Raw genomic sequence first — 14,524 nt, 5'->3', positions numbered from 1 at the left:
TACATATGCAGAAGAAGGAATGATATACAATATAAATGAGGAAGGCATTCCTAAATTATGATAAAATAGATGTAAAACAACATATCCTCTAGTATTCAGAAAGTGTAGTTTAGTAAAGAAATAAGAAGGGAAAGAAGAAGAAAGGAAAAAAGAAATGAGAAGGGTAAGAGAGAAAGAAAGAAAGAAAGAAAAAAAAAAAAAAAAAAAGGAAAACCACAGAGTAGCAATCTAGTTATAAAGAAGAATGAAAGCAATAAAAAGAACGATACGAGGCAAAAAAAAAAAAAAAATAGATGAGTAAGATAAAAGAAACATGGTATAAGGAAAAAAGAGGTAAGATTAGGAAGGAGTAATAGTCGCAGCAGAAGAAGAAGTAGAGTCAGAATCATTATCGACTGTGGTTTCCAAGAATGGGGACCATACTTGAAGAAAAATGGAAGCTTGCTCCTGTACATTATAAATTATACGCTCATATGAAGCTGTTTGTATCATTGCCACCAACCATTCCTCCTGAGAAGGAGCTAGGGAGGATTTCCAGTGACACAGTATACAAATTTTTGCCGTGGCTAAAGCAGTGTGTAGAAGGCGAACCTGTGGTTTGGTAAACATGGGAAGGTCACGAAAGTCATGTAAGATTATGTTTGCAGAGGTAAAGGGTAGGGGCAATGACATAGAATGAGCCAAGGTATTTCGTATGAAAAGCCAGTATTAACTAGTACAAGGGCATTCACATATAATGGAATGCGAAAGTAAATTAGCATGATGCAGTTTAACCGGAGACCAGTGCCATTCATGAAGGATTTTAAAAATACTAAATTTAAGGCGGGCTTCTCTACTCTAACACTCTTATGCAATCCTTCTAAAATAAGATCCCATTGAGTATCTGAGCAGGCCACAGAAAGACGTGTTTGCCATTTTAATTGAAGAGCTTTGGACAAAGGTAGCGAAAATAAAGGGTGTAGAAAAGTCTTGTAGAGACCAGAAGTGACACCCTTAAAAGTGCCCCATAATTCAGATAAGCTAAGATAGGAGAGGCGGATAACAACTCAGGCGGGGAACTTATATGCTTTGTAATAGCCTGTTGGAGGTGAGAGTATTTACAGGATTGAGTAAGTGGCAGATGAAATTCTTCACTCAATTGGGAGAAGGATTTGAAATGGTCACCATGAAACAACTGTTCCAGGGAATGAATAGCAGCTTCTTGCCATAAAGGCCAAAGTAGAGTTCGACCTCTCACTCGAATAGCTGAATTAGACCATACAGGAGCATTAAAGTGAAGCCGCGGATTAGACTTAAGGAGACGATGACTTCTTTGCCAGGACTTAAACATGGCAGACAAAATAGGGTTTTTGGGATCAAGAGAACTAGAACCCTTGCCATATAAAAGGGATAAACCAGGACCAGATGCCAACAAATGACGTTCAAGTGGTACCCATTGAGGAACTTCCTTGAACTTAGGTAAAAAGAAAGAGAGGTGGGAAAGATGAAGGGCAAGAGAATAGTGCTCAATAGATGGAAGACCTAAACCGCCATATAGTTGGTGAGCTTTTAATTTTGCAAAGGCGAGACGCGGTTTAATTGTTCCCCATATGAAAAGTTTGATTTTTGAATCAATGGACCGGAGAGTAGACAAAGGAATAGACAGAGGGAGCATACCCAGAACATAGAGAAAGCGCGGTAAAGTAACCATCTTAATTGCCTGAACCCGTCCCCAAAGGGATAAACCTAAAGCCTTCCACTTATCGAAGTCCCGTTGAATTTGTGTGATCAAGGGAGTTAAATTGTCTGTTACAACATTATCTAATCCTCTGTTGAGGAGAATACCCAAGTACTTAAGTCTACAAGGTTGCCAGTGAAATGGAAAACCCGAAATTGCTTCTTTTGTAGTACCTAAGGACATAGGTAAGGCTTCACTTTTATCCCAATTGATCTTATATCCAGAAAAAGAAGAGAAGTTCTCAATAATACGGAGAAGAGCAGGGAGAGATCGCGGAAGATCAGTAAGTGTAAGAAGAATATCGTCCGCATATAAATATATTTTGGAATGAGCAATTGGAAGAGGAACACCCACCACATCAGCCGATTGACGAATTGCAGCAGCCAGTGGTTCCATAGCCAAAAGAAAGAGGAGAGGGGATAGCGGACAACCTTGACGGGTACCCCGCCGAATAGGAAATGAAGTGGAAAGAAAGCCCCCAAAATTAACTTGGGCTGATGGTTTGTCGTAAAGTAGACGCACCTTGGCTATGAATTGATCGCCTAATCCAAATTTTTGCATGATTGTAAAAAGGTATTCCCACTCAATACGATCAAATGCTTTTTCAGCATCTAAAGAAAGAAGGAGGGCATCATCTGTAAGATTTTTGGCGGACCATAGGGCATGGGAGAGGGTGCGTAAATGATTACGGGAGGAACGACCGGGAACAAAACCTACTTGAGAGTTATGTATTAAGGAAGGCAAAACCTTGCGAAGTCGTGAAGCTAGAATGCTGGCAAGAAGTTTAACATCAGTATTCAACAGAGATATGGGGCGATAACTACTACACAAAAGAGGGTCCTTGCCGGGTTTTGGCAAGACTGCTATGAGTGCTTTGTTAGAGATAGAACCCAGAGAGGACTCCCCCACAGCTTCCTCAAAAGCGGCATGAAGAGTATCAAGCATAGACTGACCAGTCCATTAAAAAAATTCAGGAGGGAAACCATCATCACCTGGAGCTTTATGATATGGTAAAGAAGAGACAGCTGAAGAAATCTCCTCCTTCGTGATAGGTCCCTCAAGTAAAGCTCTGCCATCATCAGAGAGCCGTGGAAGACGAACCCCATCCAGAAATCTAGACATCATAGTCTTGTCTACCTGAGTACCTGGGGAGTATAAAGATCTATAAAATGAGGCGAACTCCTCAACTATCTCCTGTGGTCGAGTGAGGATATCACCACCAGTTGATTTAATTGCTGGGATCGCCATAGCGGCCTCTCTTTGGCGTAACTGCGCAGCCAATAACCGGCCAGCTTTTTCTCCTTGTTCATAATGGCGGCCTTTCATTTTTTGTAAAGCATACTCCGCCTTAGAGGTGAAAAGTGTATTAAGAGACATACGCGCCTGTTCTAATAACTTTCGATTTTGGAGAGATGGTTGCGAAATATATAATTGAGAGAGTTGTCGAATATCTTTTTCCAGTTCAGTCTGCTTGGCAGTATTCTTTTTATTATACAGAGCAGCATCTCACATAAGCCGGCCTCTAATGGTGGCTTTAGCAGCCGCCCAAACCATACGTTTAGAGGAAACCGAGTCTGCATTATGGAGAAGATACTCATGTAAGTGGGATTGTAAAAGAAGTTTACCCGCAGGTGTTTTATATCTGTTGATATTTAAACGCCACGATTTGCGCCCCGGATTCATAAAACCCAAATCCAGCGACAAGAGGACAGGGGAATGATCAGAAATAGCTGCTTCCAAAATCTTAGAATCAGTAACCAGCCGGACCGAATCTTGCGAAAGAAGAAAGTAATCAAGACGTGAAAACGTACCGTGGGTGGAAGAAAAAAATGTATATTCCTTATCCTGTGGATGACTTAATCTCCACTGATCAACAAGACCAACATCAGCAAGAATGTCACCAAAAATGGCTCTGTCAGAGGCATTAATAGTGTCAATGCAACCCGTTCTGTCAAGATCAGGATCCAGTGCCAGGTTCCAATCACCCCCAATTAGAAGTTGAGAAGCATTGATTTCCGTGAGAAGGCGATTTAATCGGAGAAAAAATTGCTTTTTGGAGCCAAGCGAAGCGTATACAGAGCCAAGACAAAGGAAGGAATTGCCAATTTTCAATTTAACAAAAACATAGCGACCGTCCGGATCCGACCATGTCGTTAAGATTGTGAAAGGAAGTGACTTCCTAAAAAGAATGGCAACTCCACACTTACGAAGAGGGTTAGTATTGGTGGGATCAGGTTTAGAGACTGAACTATGAATAACTTTTCCCACCCAATCTCTGCTGAGCTTACTAGACTCAATATCATCCAAATGAGTCTCCTGCAATAGTGCCACATCTACATGTTTAGAATGTAAATAGGAAAGAACTTTTTTACGTTTTATGTAATGGGTGAGGCCATGAACATTCCAAGAAACCACAGATAACGGATGGGTAGAGGGCATGATATTAGGATTGTGTGGATAGTAAATGGGGAAAGTCAGAGAGAGAAAAAAGAAATGCTACTCTGGGAGGAAGAAAGAGAAGAAAAGAAGGAAAAGGGGAAGAAAAAGTCAGTAAGGAAATATATGGGGAGAAGGAAAAAAGAGAGCAATCTGGACTGTGAACTGCGGGTCTGGGTGCACTGAGAGCAACGCCAGAAGGGATCAGACCCCCTTCGAGGAAGGAAAAATGGGGACTCAGAGGATACATTGTGACATGTAATGCATAAGTCTGAAAACAGGAAAATATCAACATAAAAATCTGGACCAACTCCTGGATATCTTCTCAGGGGTCTGTTATAAAATGGAATAATAAAAGTAACCAACATATGTAAACCCCCAGCATCCTAAGGTGTATATGGAGATGAAAATACTCTAAGGGAGACAACCAACAAGTACAAAGCATAAAAGAACCAGAAGGCCTAAGCCACAACATGAGACAATAACGAGGAAAAAGAAAACAGGTGATGAGGAACATACCAATATTGTCATAAAAAGATAAAAGAAGAGAAGTAAGGGCCTCCTGAAACCATTTTGTAGAGAAGATAGAAAAGAAAATAAGCACAGTGAGAAACGAGAGACTCAGTGAAGTAAAGAATATCATAGAAAGTCAAAATAGTTAATACATGAAGTGAATGACGAGAAGCGGAATAATAGAAGAACACCATAGAAAAGATAACGAACAATAGTAGAAAAAGATCTCTTATGGAACAAAGAACAATCTTATAGCATATAATAGGCAGAATCTGAAAAAGAGTGAGTGACTGTAAGGTTGAGAATCACATAAAGAAAAACTACCTGCAGGAAGATAACATCCTTATAGCATATAGTAATCTGAACCTGAAAATGATTAAATGACTGCAAAACTGAAAATCACATATTAGAGCGAATACAGAATAACAATAGGTCATAAAGCATAATACAGAGCCCTAAATAGAAGGAGTCAGATTGTACCATGCAGGAAAAGTCTCAGTGGAATAAACAACAGCGAAGAACAAAAGCATTATGAACATTAAACACTGCTAGAAATTTAGAGAAAATATTACAGCATAAAAGAGAATTCAGTCAGCATCCGAAGGCGTCTTAAGAGGCGATCTAGATTGTCTCTTTGCTGCGTGTTAGTATGAGAGGAGACAGAGCGTAGAGCTGAATCCCTGTCCTCCTGAGAACGAGACAGACAAGTAAGATCCCTGCCACGTTGTCTAAATTCAGAAGAGGTGGAGGATTGAGATGATGGTAGAGTGGGAGAGGAGAACTTAGACTGAGGAGGTGGAGCAGAGTAAGAAGACTGAGTCTCCATATCACTGGATTTGATATCGTCCAGAAACTGTTGAAGAAGTGCAGGATCATAAAAGTCTTTGGACTCTCCATTCCTGGTAACACGGAAACGTGCAGGTTCAAATAAGCCATATTTGATGTCCATTTGACGTAACTGGGGTCGCATGGAAAGAAACGCTTTCCGTCGTTCATTCGTTTCTTTGGAAAAGTCTGCAGCCATATGGATGGTATGACCTTGAAACAGGAAAGAGCCATGAGCGCGAGCCAATGATAAAATCTGTCTAGTTTGCTCATGGCGAAGAAAACACGCAATAATTGGCCTGGGCTTTGCCGAAGGACCAGAGCGTGGTGGGCCCAGTCTATGAGCACGTTGGAGCTCAATAGGAGGAGTAAAGGAAATTCCAGTCAAAGTAGGGAGAGCATTACGAAGAAAGGACTTCACATCTTGCTTTTCAATATTTTCGGGAAAACCAAAAAAGCGGATATTGTCTCTACGACTGCGATCCTCCAAATCTATGATCTTACTGTGTAGAAAGAGCAGATCTTGATCTGAGCCTTGAATAGAATCCAATCGACTTTCTATAGCCACTATTTTAGAATCCATGACGTCAATCCTTGTATGGAAAGTGGTGAGTTCTGCCCTGATAGACTTGGTTTCTGCAGTTAAGGAATTCATGGCAATATCCAGACCCTCCAGTCGTCGGTTAACTCCAGAGAGTTCTTGCATAATACTTTGCATGGTGTCAGATAAAGATTTGTCGCTTTGAGATGATGTAGCTGGCGGTGTAGGAAGTGACGCAGATCCATTACCTTTAGCCGTCGAAGTAGAGGATTGTTTAATCACATCAGTAAAAAGTGGTTGTTTAGGCCCACGACCACCATTTCGATTATTAGACATCTTCGAGTACTGCTGTATTGATGGTCTGCAATAGCAAATAGAGGAAATATTGGAATAGGAGGCAATGATGAAATATTTCCAATAATAGGAAGGAAGGTAAATATGAGCATCAAGTGAATGTCCAAATCGAACAGCATACAATTAATGCCTGAAATTTGAAGAAATTATTACAGCTTTGTCACAAGATAACAAATAGCATGCTACTAAACCAAAGTAGCGCTAAAGTGTCAGGTCATGCGTGCGAAAGGTACCACAGAAACAAAGCATAAAGTACAATAAATGAGTGTTACAGTGGATTAGCAATGCAAAAATGACAAAGTAATTGTACAAAATATGAGAGTACACTTTGAAAGTAAAGCGCTTCTCTAATGGAGGGTAGTATATGAGAGATTAGGAATATTATACATTCAGGGCTGCCTCAAAGAAAACGTGAGATGATGACGCTGGCTTATGAAGCAATATACATGAGCTAATAACATATGATGGCGATCAAAACTGAAAATTCAGCCTCTATCCTGTTACCCTCTATCTGCCTCCATCTGTTAAAGCAAGAGTAGCAGAACTAGCAACGCGTCACAGTAGAGGAAGAGGGTGACATAGTAAAAGAAGTGATAGAGACAAGTAGCCCTGTCCCAAATGACACATGTCTTATAAAACGGCTGAATAAAAGTGCCAAAATCAGATGAGAGATGGAGCAGTACTATTACATGTAAATCTGCCTGTACCGCTAATACTGACTCTTCAACGGATATTCATAGCTGCAGCCGTGCAAGTTGTGCCATTTCACCAGGTCATTAGAACATGTGTGACAAGAACACCCTTCAATGTGGCAGTTGATCAATGACTTTACCCTGTTTTTATTTTTCCTTCACGGTGTCTATTCAAAGTAAGGTTGCTGTTAATTTCGAAATAAACTATGCAGCAAAATCCTGAGGAGGGCGCCGTGTGCTCTAAAAAGCAGGCAAAGTATTCAAAAAGGCAGTCTGTGGCTTCGTTGTAACGCGCCCCCACCATCAGAGAGGGGCGCGGCCTACAATATGGAGAGGCGCGGCCCTGTGGTATTGAGAATGCCGCCCTCGCTGAGGAGAGGCGCGGCGCTAGAAGCGTGCGAACCCCGCAGTGAACGTCACAGAAGCATTCGGCTCACCGTCCCGCTGCTATCTCTGGAATGGAAACCACCAGCTGGGAAGGGAAAACACCGCAGCACTCTCCATGGGTCTCCGAGTGCAGTAATCGCCCCAGAGACGGCTCATACGAGCAGGTGAGATAGGGAAGCTCGTCGGGGGTCCGTCCCTCGGCGGAGCTGCTCTAACAGGCGGCCATCTTCCTGCGTGGCCAGACCACGCCCCCCGCAATAGGCGTTTTGAAGTGCACACTAATAAGGTTTGTTACATGCACTGATGTTGGTGTTTATGCCATACTGTACTGTGTTATTGCTTTATGTGTGCCCTCTGAAAGTGGGTACGTTGGTGCACTGTTGCAGATGTATGCTTAATGGGTTTATGCTGAGTGTACTATTGCCTGTAGTTACTGTATGTTTTTGATTCCACTACTTGAGAAATCTAATGGTTATGACAGTGGCCCGATTGGCCCTGTAATGTATATAATCCCTGTAAAGTCATACCTAGTGCCAGGTGGCACAGTGCACTTATTTGATGGCGTTCTAATGTGCTTCATGAGTAATACAAAGGCTATTTTTTATATAACCTTGAGTGGAGTTTCTTTTGTGGCGTGCCTAGTGTGTCGCTACTGTGTGAATGTGTTGCGCAAATGCTTTACACATTGCCACTGGGATAAGCCTGACTGCTCCGCCAAGCTACCAAGCGGGTGAGCAGGGGTTATCTTCAGTGTGTATCTCCCTTGCCCTGACTAGAGTGGTGGTTTCTGCCTGGCTTAGGCAGATGCCCTAGCCAACCAGAAACCCCATTTCTAACAAGCCCTTTAGAAAATATACTGACACCTCTTTCAAGTTTAAATTATACAAAGAGCAGGCTCTGAGCAGACAGCTATGAATGCCGAAGGCGCCATCTTCTTTGGCCCTCTGAGATTTTAAAGAAAGTTTGGTTTAAAGAAGCCAGGTTTGACTGCCTCGACAGCAATCACCTGTCACACCTGCTCATTTGTAGGTGATGGAGCTGGCGCAGCCAGCAAAGGGCAGGATTGGGCTGAACTTCAAAGTTTAAGTGTCCTTTGAGACTGTCAGAATCATGCTTACCTTGTGTTTGATCTGACACTGTCCCGGCCAGGATGCACAGTCTGATCTTGGTTCTATTTATAGTCACTTAACTGTGCCGTGGCGGGCCAGGGAATTGAAAGACGGAGCAGTAACATAGCCAGGATGAGACTGTGTTAGTGTTTAGAGAGAAGACTCTCAAAGACTCTTGAACAATTCGAGTGCAAACAATTATCTAACAATATAAACAAATCTAAAGCGCTTGCAAAACATTTCGGCGCTTCATTGAAGAAGAAGAATTCTTATTTTTAACTCCTGCTCTTCATAATGCATTTAAATCGTACCTACTTTTTATGTAAAACACAACGGGCCTCATTTATGAGAAATGACGCATCGCTGAGTGAAAGCAGCGATGCGTCACTTCTCAGAGCGCACTCCTTGCGACATGATTGATGCGTCATACTGTTGCATCATATCGCAAGGAGTTACAGATACGTCAGTATTTCTGATGTATCTGTAAGCGCAAAAGTCACGCATTGCTGGGGTGTGTCTGTAGGAGAGTTGGGTCTGCTATCCTATGGTCACCCCAAATTTTTGCTTTTTGCTTCACTGGTTTATGACTTAATGTGGCTGTGGGCCTGCTAATCAGACCCACAGCCTGCTGTTCTCTCTCTAAATTGTAACCCATGTACTTTAGGTGCATAACGAAATTGGAACTGGTTCACCTTATTGGCCCCTGTAACAGTGTACCCAGGTACCCAGGGCATAGGTGCTTCCAAGGCCTACCAGGGGCTGCAGCATGTATTGTGCCACCCCTGGCCTGGCCTCCATATTTGACACAACTTCAGACGCCGTCCCTTTAATTCAGAATGGCAAAGTTTTGCTTAGCATTCACGGATGATCACATCACATCAATCCTGGCAGGTCCATCGCTACTGCCTGATACTCCACTAGGAGGTACAAATCAAGTGCGAGATGAGTGGGAAAAACTATCTGCATTAAGGAAACGTCAGATCAGGATAGCACTGCATGGAGCACTGATGACAGAGTACTTAGGGGCGGGGGCAGCACCCGCTAGTCTTCTAGTCAGACTGGAACCCAAGATTTTCCTGGAGTATAAGCAGTTCCGGGTGGACTGGAGTTACATAGCTAACAAGTGTACCCGGGACTGGCTTATCCTCATAATTAATACCGCAAAACGACTTAGTGAAGAGTTGCTCACAGAGATACTGGATCTAGAAACCACCATAAAAAATGACACAACAATTCTAGATGCTAAGGACCAGCTAAGTAAGATACAAACTGACCTGGGTGAGTACCAGGCATACATGGTGAATCAAAAGATCAAGGGATTGAAGCGCAATCTCGAAAGGTTTAGCCATGGGTGGGCCTTCCCCTATACAGAGGATGAGTATTACCAACAAGCCCCCAATCAGAATGTAGGAAATCAAAGAGGCAGGGCAGGCAGACCACAACAGAGGAGAACCCCCAACCACTGGGCCTTTGACAACACGAGCAGTGAAGAGGATGAACAAACGGCTCCTCATCAGCAGAGTAACACACGAGTTAGGTTCAACCCAGATACCAATACCGACCAGGACTTAGGAGCAATGTTCAGGGCTTTTTTAGATCAATGTCCCCACAACCAGAGAGGAGGGAATACGAGAGGCAGAGGAAGAGGACGAGCACGTCACATTCCAAACACCACTCGACCCATGAACTCACCCAGAATCACCCGCAGCAGGGGGCGAACGATGATATAAATGCGGAAACAAACATAGTGGTGAACCTTTCAGACCAGCCACTAACTAAGGAAGAGATGAGAGTCTTAAACAAAAGTTTGGGGTTTGTCCCCACCCCACGACATGACAGTTTCCAGTTGAGGGGAGAACTAAATGGGGCACTTCGGAAAATCAAACTCCACAAGTTTTTCGAAGGAAAGGAACAAGCACCGATGTCTGAATCCTTTAGTACAGACTTACGTCGTCCTTCAACCTTCACCCCTGCGAACCATCAAGTGGGACCAGAGGTTACAGTCTTTGAACAAAAAGTTCTTAAAGAGATCACAGAACTTGAACAAAAACAACTCACGAGGACACACAGCAACATGTCACAAACGGATTGGAAAGCTATTAAATCACTACAGACCAACAGCTCGATCACTATTAAACCGGCGGATAAGGGGGGAGCGGTGGTGGTGATGAATACCACAGACTATGAGGCAGAAATCACCAGACTGTTGAGTGTAAGAGAACATTACCACCCTCTCTCACGTGATCCCACTGAAGAACTAAAAACAACCATTCAAAAACTTGTTACCATGGCAAAAGAGAAGAAATGGATAACGGCAAAAGAGGCAGAATTCCTGATAAATCCGTCACCCAGGGTCCCGGCCTTTTATATAGTGCCAAAAATCCACAAGGCCCAAAGACCCCCTCCTGGGCGCCCGATAGTATCGGGTATAAACTCGATACTCGAGCCATTATCGCAGTTTGCGGATTTCTTTCTTTGCGAATGCGTAGTTACACAGCCGTCCTATGTGCAGGACACCACAGACATTCTACAGTACCTGGAAACCATCACTTACAATCCGGAGGAACAGTTCTTAGTGACAATAGACATAGAGTCACTGTACACCAACATACCCCAGGAGGCGACGCTGGTGGCAGCAGCTCGTGCCCTGGGGCAATGTGAATGGTTTTACGACACAGCACCATCGTTTGTACTCCAGTGCATAGAACTGGCACTCACCCGCAATTTCTTCATGCACAAAAACCAACTGTACCTCCAGACATCGGGGACCTCGATGGGGGCTATATTTGCCCCAAGCCTGGCGTGTATTTACGTCGGGCAATTCGAGAACAACTATATCCATCATGATTCCAATCTCTTCCAGAGGAACATCGTCCTCTGGAAGAGATATATTGATGACATCCTGTGCATCTGGAGGGGAACCGCGGACGAGCTGACCCAATTTCTCACATGGCTCAACAATCTGGACCAGTGTCTCCGGTTCACCTGGAACATTGACCGACACAAGGCCACCTACTTGGACTTGGACATACATGCAACAGACAACAAACTGACAACAACGGTCCACCAGAAGCCCACTGACAAAAATTCACTATTGCACTACAGATCATTCCATCCAAGAGCCCTCCGAGATAACCTCCCAGTAGGACAGTTCATGAGGTACCGAAGAAACTGCTCTACCACAGCCAACTACCTAGAGCAATCAGAAGATCTAGCAGCAAAACTAACTAACCGGGCTTACCCCACTAAAATAGTGAAACAAGCACGCAAACGGGCACTGAATACCCCCAGAGAATCCTTACAAAGCACATTCGAGAAAAGAAAGAATGTATACCAGTTGTCACCACTTTTGGCCCCCACTCCACCAAGATCCGCCAAATCATCAAAAAACATTGGCACATACTAGATACCAATTTGAAGCCGATGCCACAACCCAGGTTCGCTTTTAAAAGATCCTCAAGCCTGAGAGACCGCCTGGTCCACTCGCGTGCAGCTCCGGTGGTGAAACAAACCAATATTCCACCAGGACACTACCCGTGCGGTAGCTGTACAGTTTGCGGGTTGACTAGCAAAGTGAAATCATTCACCAGAACCAGCGGAAAAGAATGGCACCTGAACACCTACAGTAATTGTAACACCTCCAATGTAATTTATAGACTTACTTGTCCATGTAATCTACATTACATTGGATTAACATCCAGAAAAATAAAGATTAGAATTCAGGAGCACCTCAGTACTCTGAAAACGGCGAAACTGACAACGAAGCTGGTACAACATTTTGTGAACCATCAACATCAACCCAGGGATCTGCGGTGGATAGTAATTGAAAATGTACGAGGGGACCAATGCAACATGGATAACATTCTACACAAAAAGGAAGCCCGCTGGATTTTTGAAGAATGTACAGATGATCGGGGATTGAACGATACTATCGAATGGCACAAATTTCAGTGAACCAGACCACGTCAGTGATACTATGATACACAGAGAGTATACAAAGATAGTAGATCCTAAGAGAAATAAGCATAGTCTGTCTTTAGTGCACCACAGTGAGAGATAAGACCCCACACTACTACAAACTAGGTGGTTCATAGTAGTAAAACTTAAAGCAATGCAATAGCCCTAATGATAATATCTAATGGAATGCGCTAGGAGCAATACACCCAGAAGTATAGATATGAAGGAAATAACCTAGTTTACCACGGGGATAAATAAATAAACAACATGTCCTCAAACAAAAAACGAGCCAGACTTAGTTACAAATGATAGGTTGATACATACAGAGGTGATACACCACTACTATGGACCCTTTCCAAGATGGCCGATCCGCCAGCACATTTCACCACGCCACCTTCACGTAAAGTAACAACCATGACCCGGAAGCGCAGCTTCGGGCGTGTTTAAAATACAAACGCCGGCACGGAGAACGCGAGCGAGAAGGGTGAGCGGAGGCCACATCAGCTTGCACACGCGGTAAGGAAGAAATATACGCCGTAGGCATGAGAGGCATTAGAATGAAATCTAGCTCGATTGGGTAATAACTTTGGCACAATTGAGAGGACCGACCGTCGAGTGCAGTTGCAAGACAGGGCTCGGGTTAACTTACGAGCAACAGGGGTAGTTGACGAATCTGTATGTACGGGATATCATAGCCGGTAAATACAGAGACCATGATAGCTAGACCGAGAAACAGGATGAGCATATCATGACCGACTAAATAATTTCAGAGTAGAATAATGAGCAACTAATTACAACTTACTCGGTTTTTAGATATCGACCCAAGGGCGAACACGCAAACCCGCTTATGGATAAAGGGGGTTCTTTTAACAGCAATTTCTTCTACGGGAGCCTGGTACGCACTACAACATAAGGCTACCTGGTAATGTATAACAAGGTTCTTTGGGAATGGTGCCAGAGCACACCATTTTGAGTCACGATGACCATATTGCAACAGAGATGTGTGTGTTACATTTTTATTTCCATATGTGCATTCAGGTACAATAAAGGGAGAAAATCGATGATATGTGCAGGAAGTACGCTGACCCCAACACAACCCTGATGAAATCGCCGGTAATGTATAAAGCGGCGATGAAACATGTTGGTTTTTATTAGAACAGGCACACGGCAAAGAATAAAAGGGAAAGTGCTAGTGGAGCCAAGTTCTTTTTAACCGAATGGGTCCTACAATTCACATTCAGGAGGGTAGGCCCTATCACGCAGGTGGGTCATTCACATTACTACACAGAGTTTCTTTTCTAAAGCACAATTTTTTATCCCCTTTACTTTTATGGTTGGCAACTGCTGATGATGATATAGTGGGGAGTCAAGCGAGAACCAGTTTGACACATCCTCCTTGGTGGTTGCTCCCGTGAGGCGTTGCCAACCCCCCTCCCCTTTTTTCACTAGAGAAGGGTTGAGTGACAGGGAAGAACTGCACAAGGGACTAACAGGTACACACACACGTGTTTTTAGGAATGCATAGGTAAAGACAACGTGACAGTAGACACTGAAATCAGTAGTAGGAGTAAAACACACCCACTACTAAGATTATTCCAATTAACAGAAGTAAAGGGAGAGTTCACCTTGTTATAAGGACAGGCACATTGTTTTGACAACTGGTTGATCACTCAGCTGGGGTAAGTCGGTGTAACCACCCCTTACTTAGGTGTAGTATGCCTATACCTAACCTAAAATATGTTCCTATCAGCCACTCCTATGGAAGGCCTCATCAATCCTGGAGGCAGAGTGCTTGGAAATATGTGAGCTGGTGCTCTGGCATGAGCTGAGCCTGTCTGCAGCTTTCGGAACCATGTCCTTTAGCTGTTTCATGATATTGCCATACCATATACTCTTTTTTTTTTTTTTTTTTTAAACCTTTATTAAGTTAATCAAAGTATGACAAGCGCAGGCCTACAACCACAGAGGCCGGCCGCAAACACAGGAATCAGAT

This window comes from Lissotriton helveticus, chromosome 5_1, assembly GCF_964261635.1.
Source record: "Lissotriton helveticus chromosome 5_1, aLisHel1.1, whole genome shotgun sequence".
NCBI lineage: Eukaryota > Metazoa > Chordata > Amphibia > Caudata > Salamandridae > Lissotriton > Lissotriton helveticus.
Note: the sequence above shows the minus strand (reverse complement) of the source record.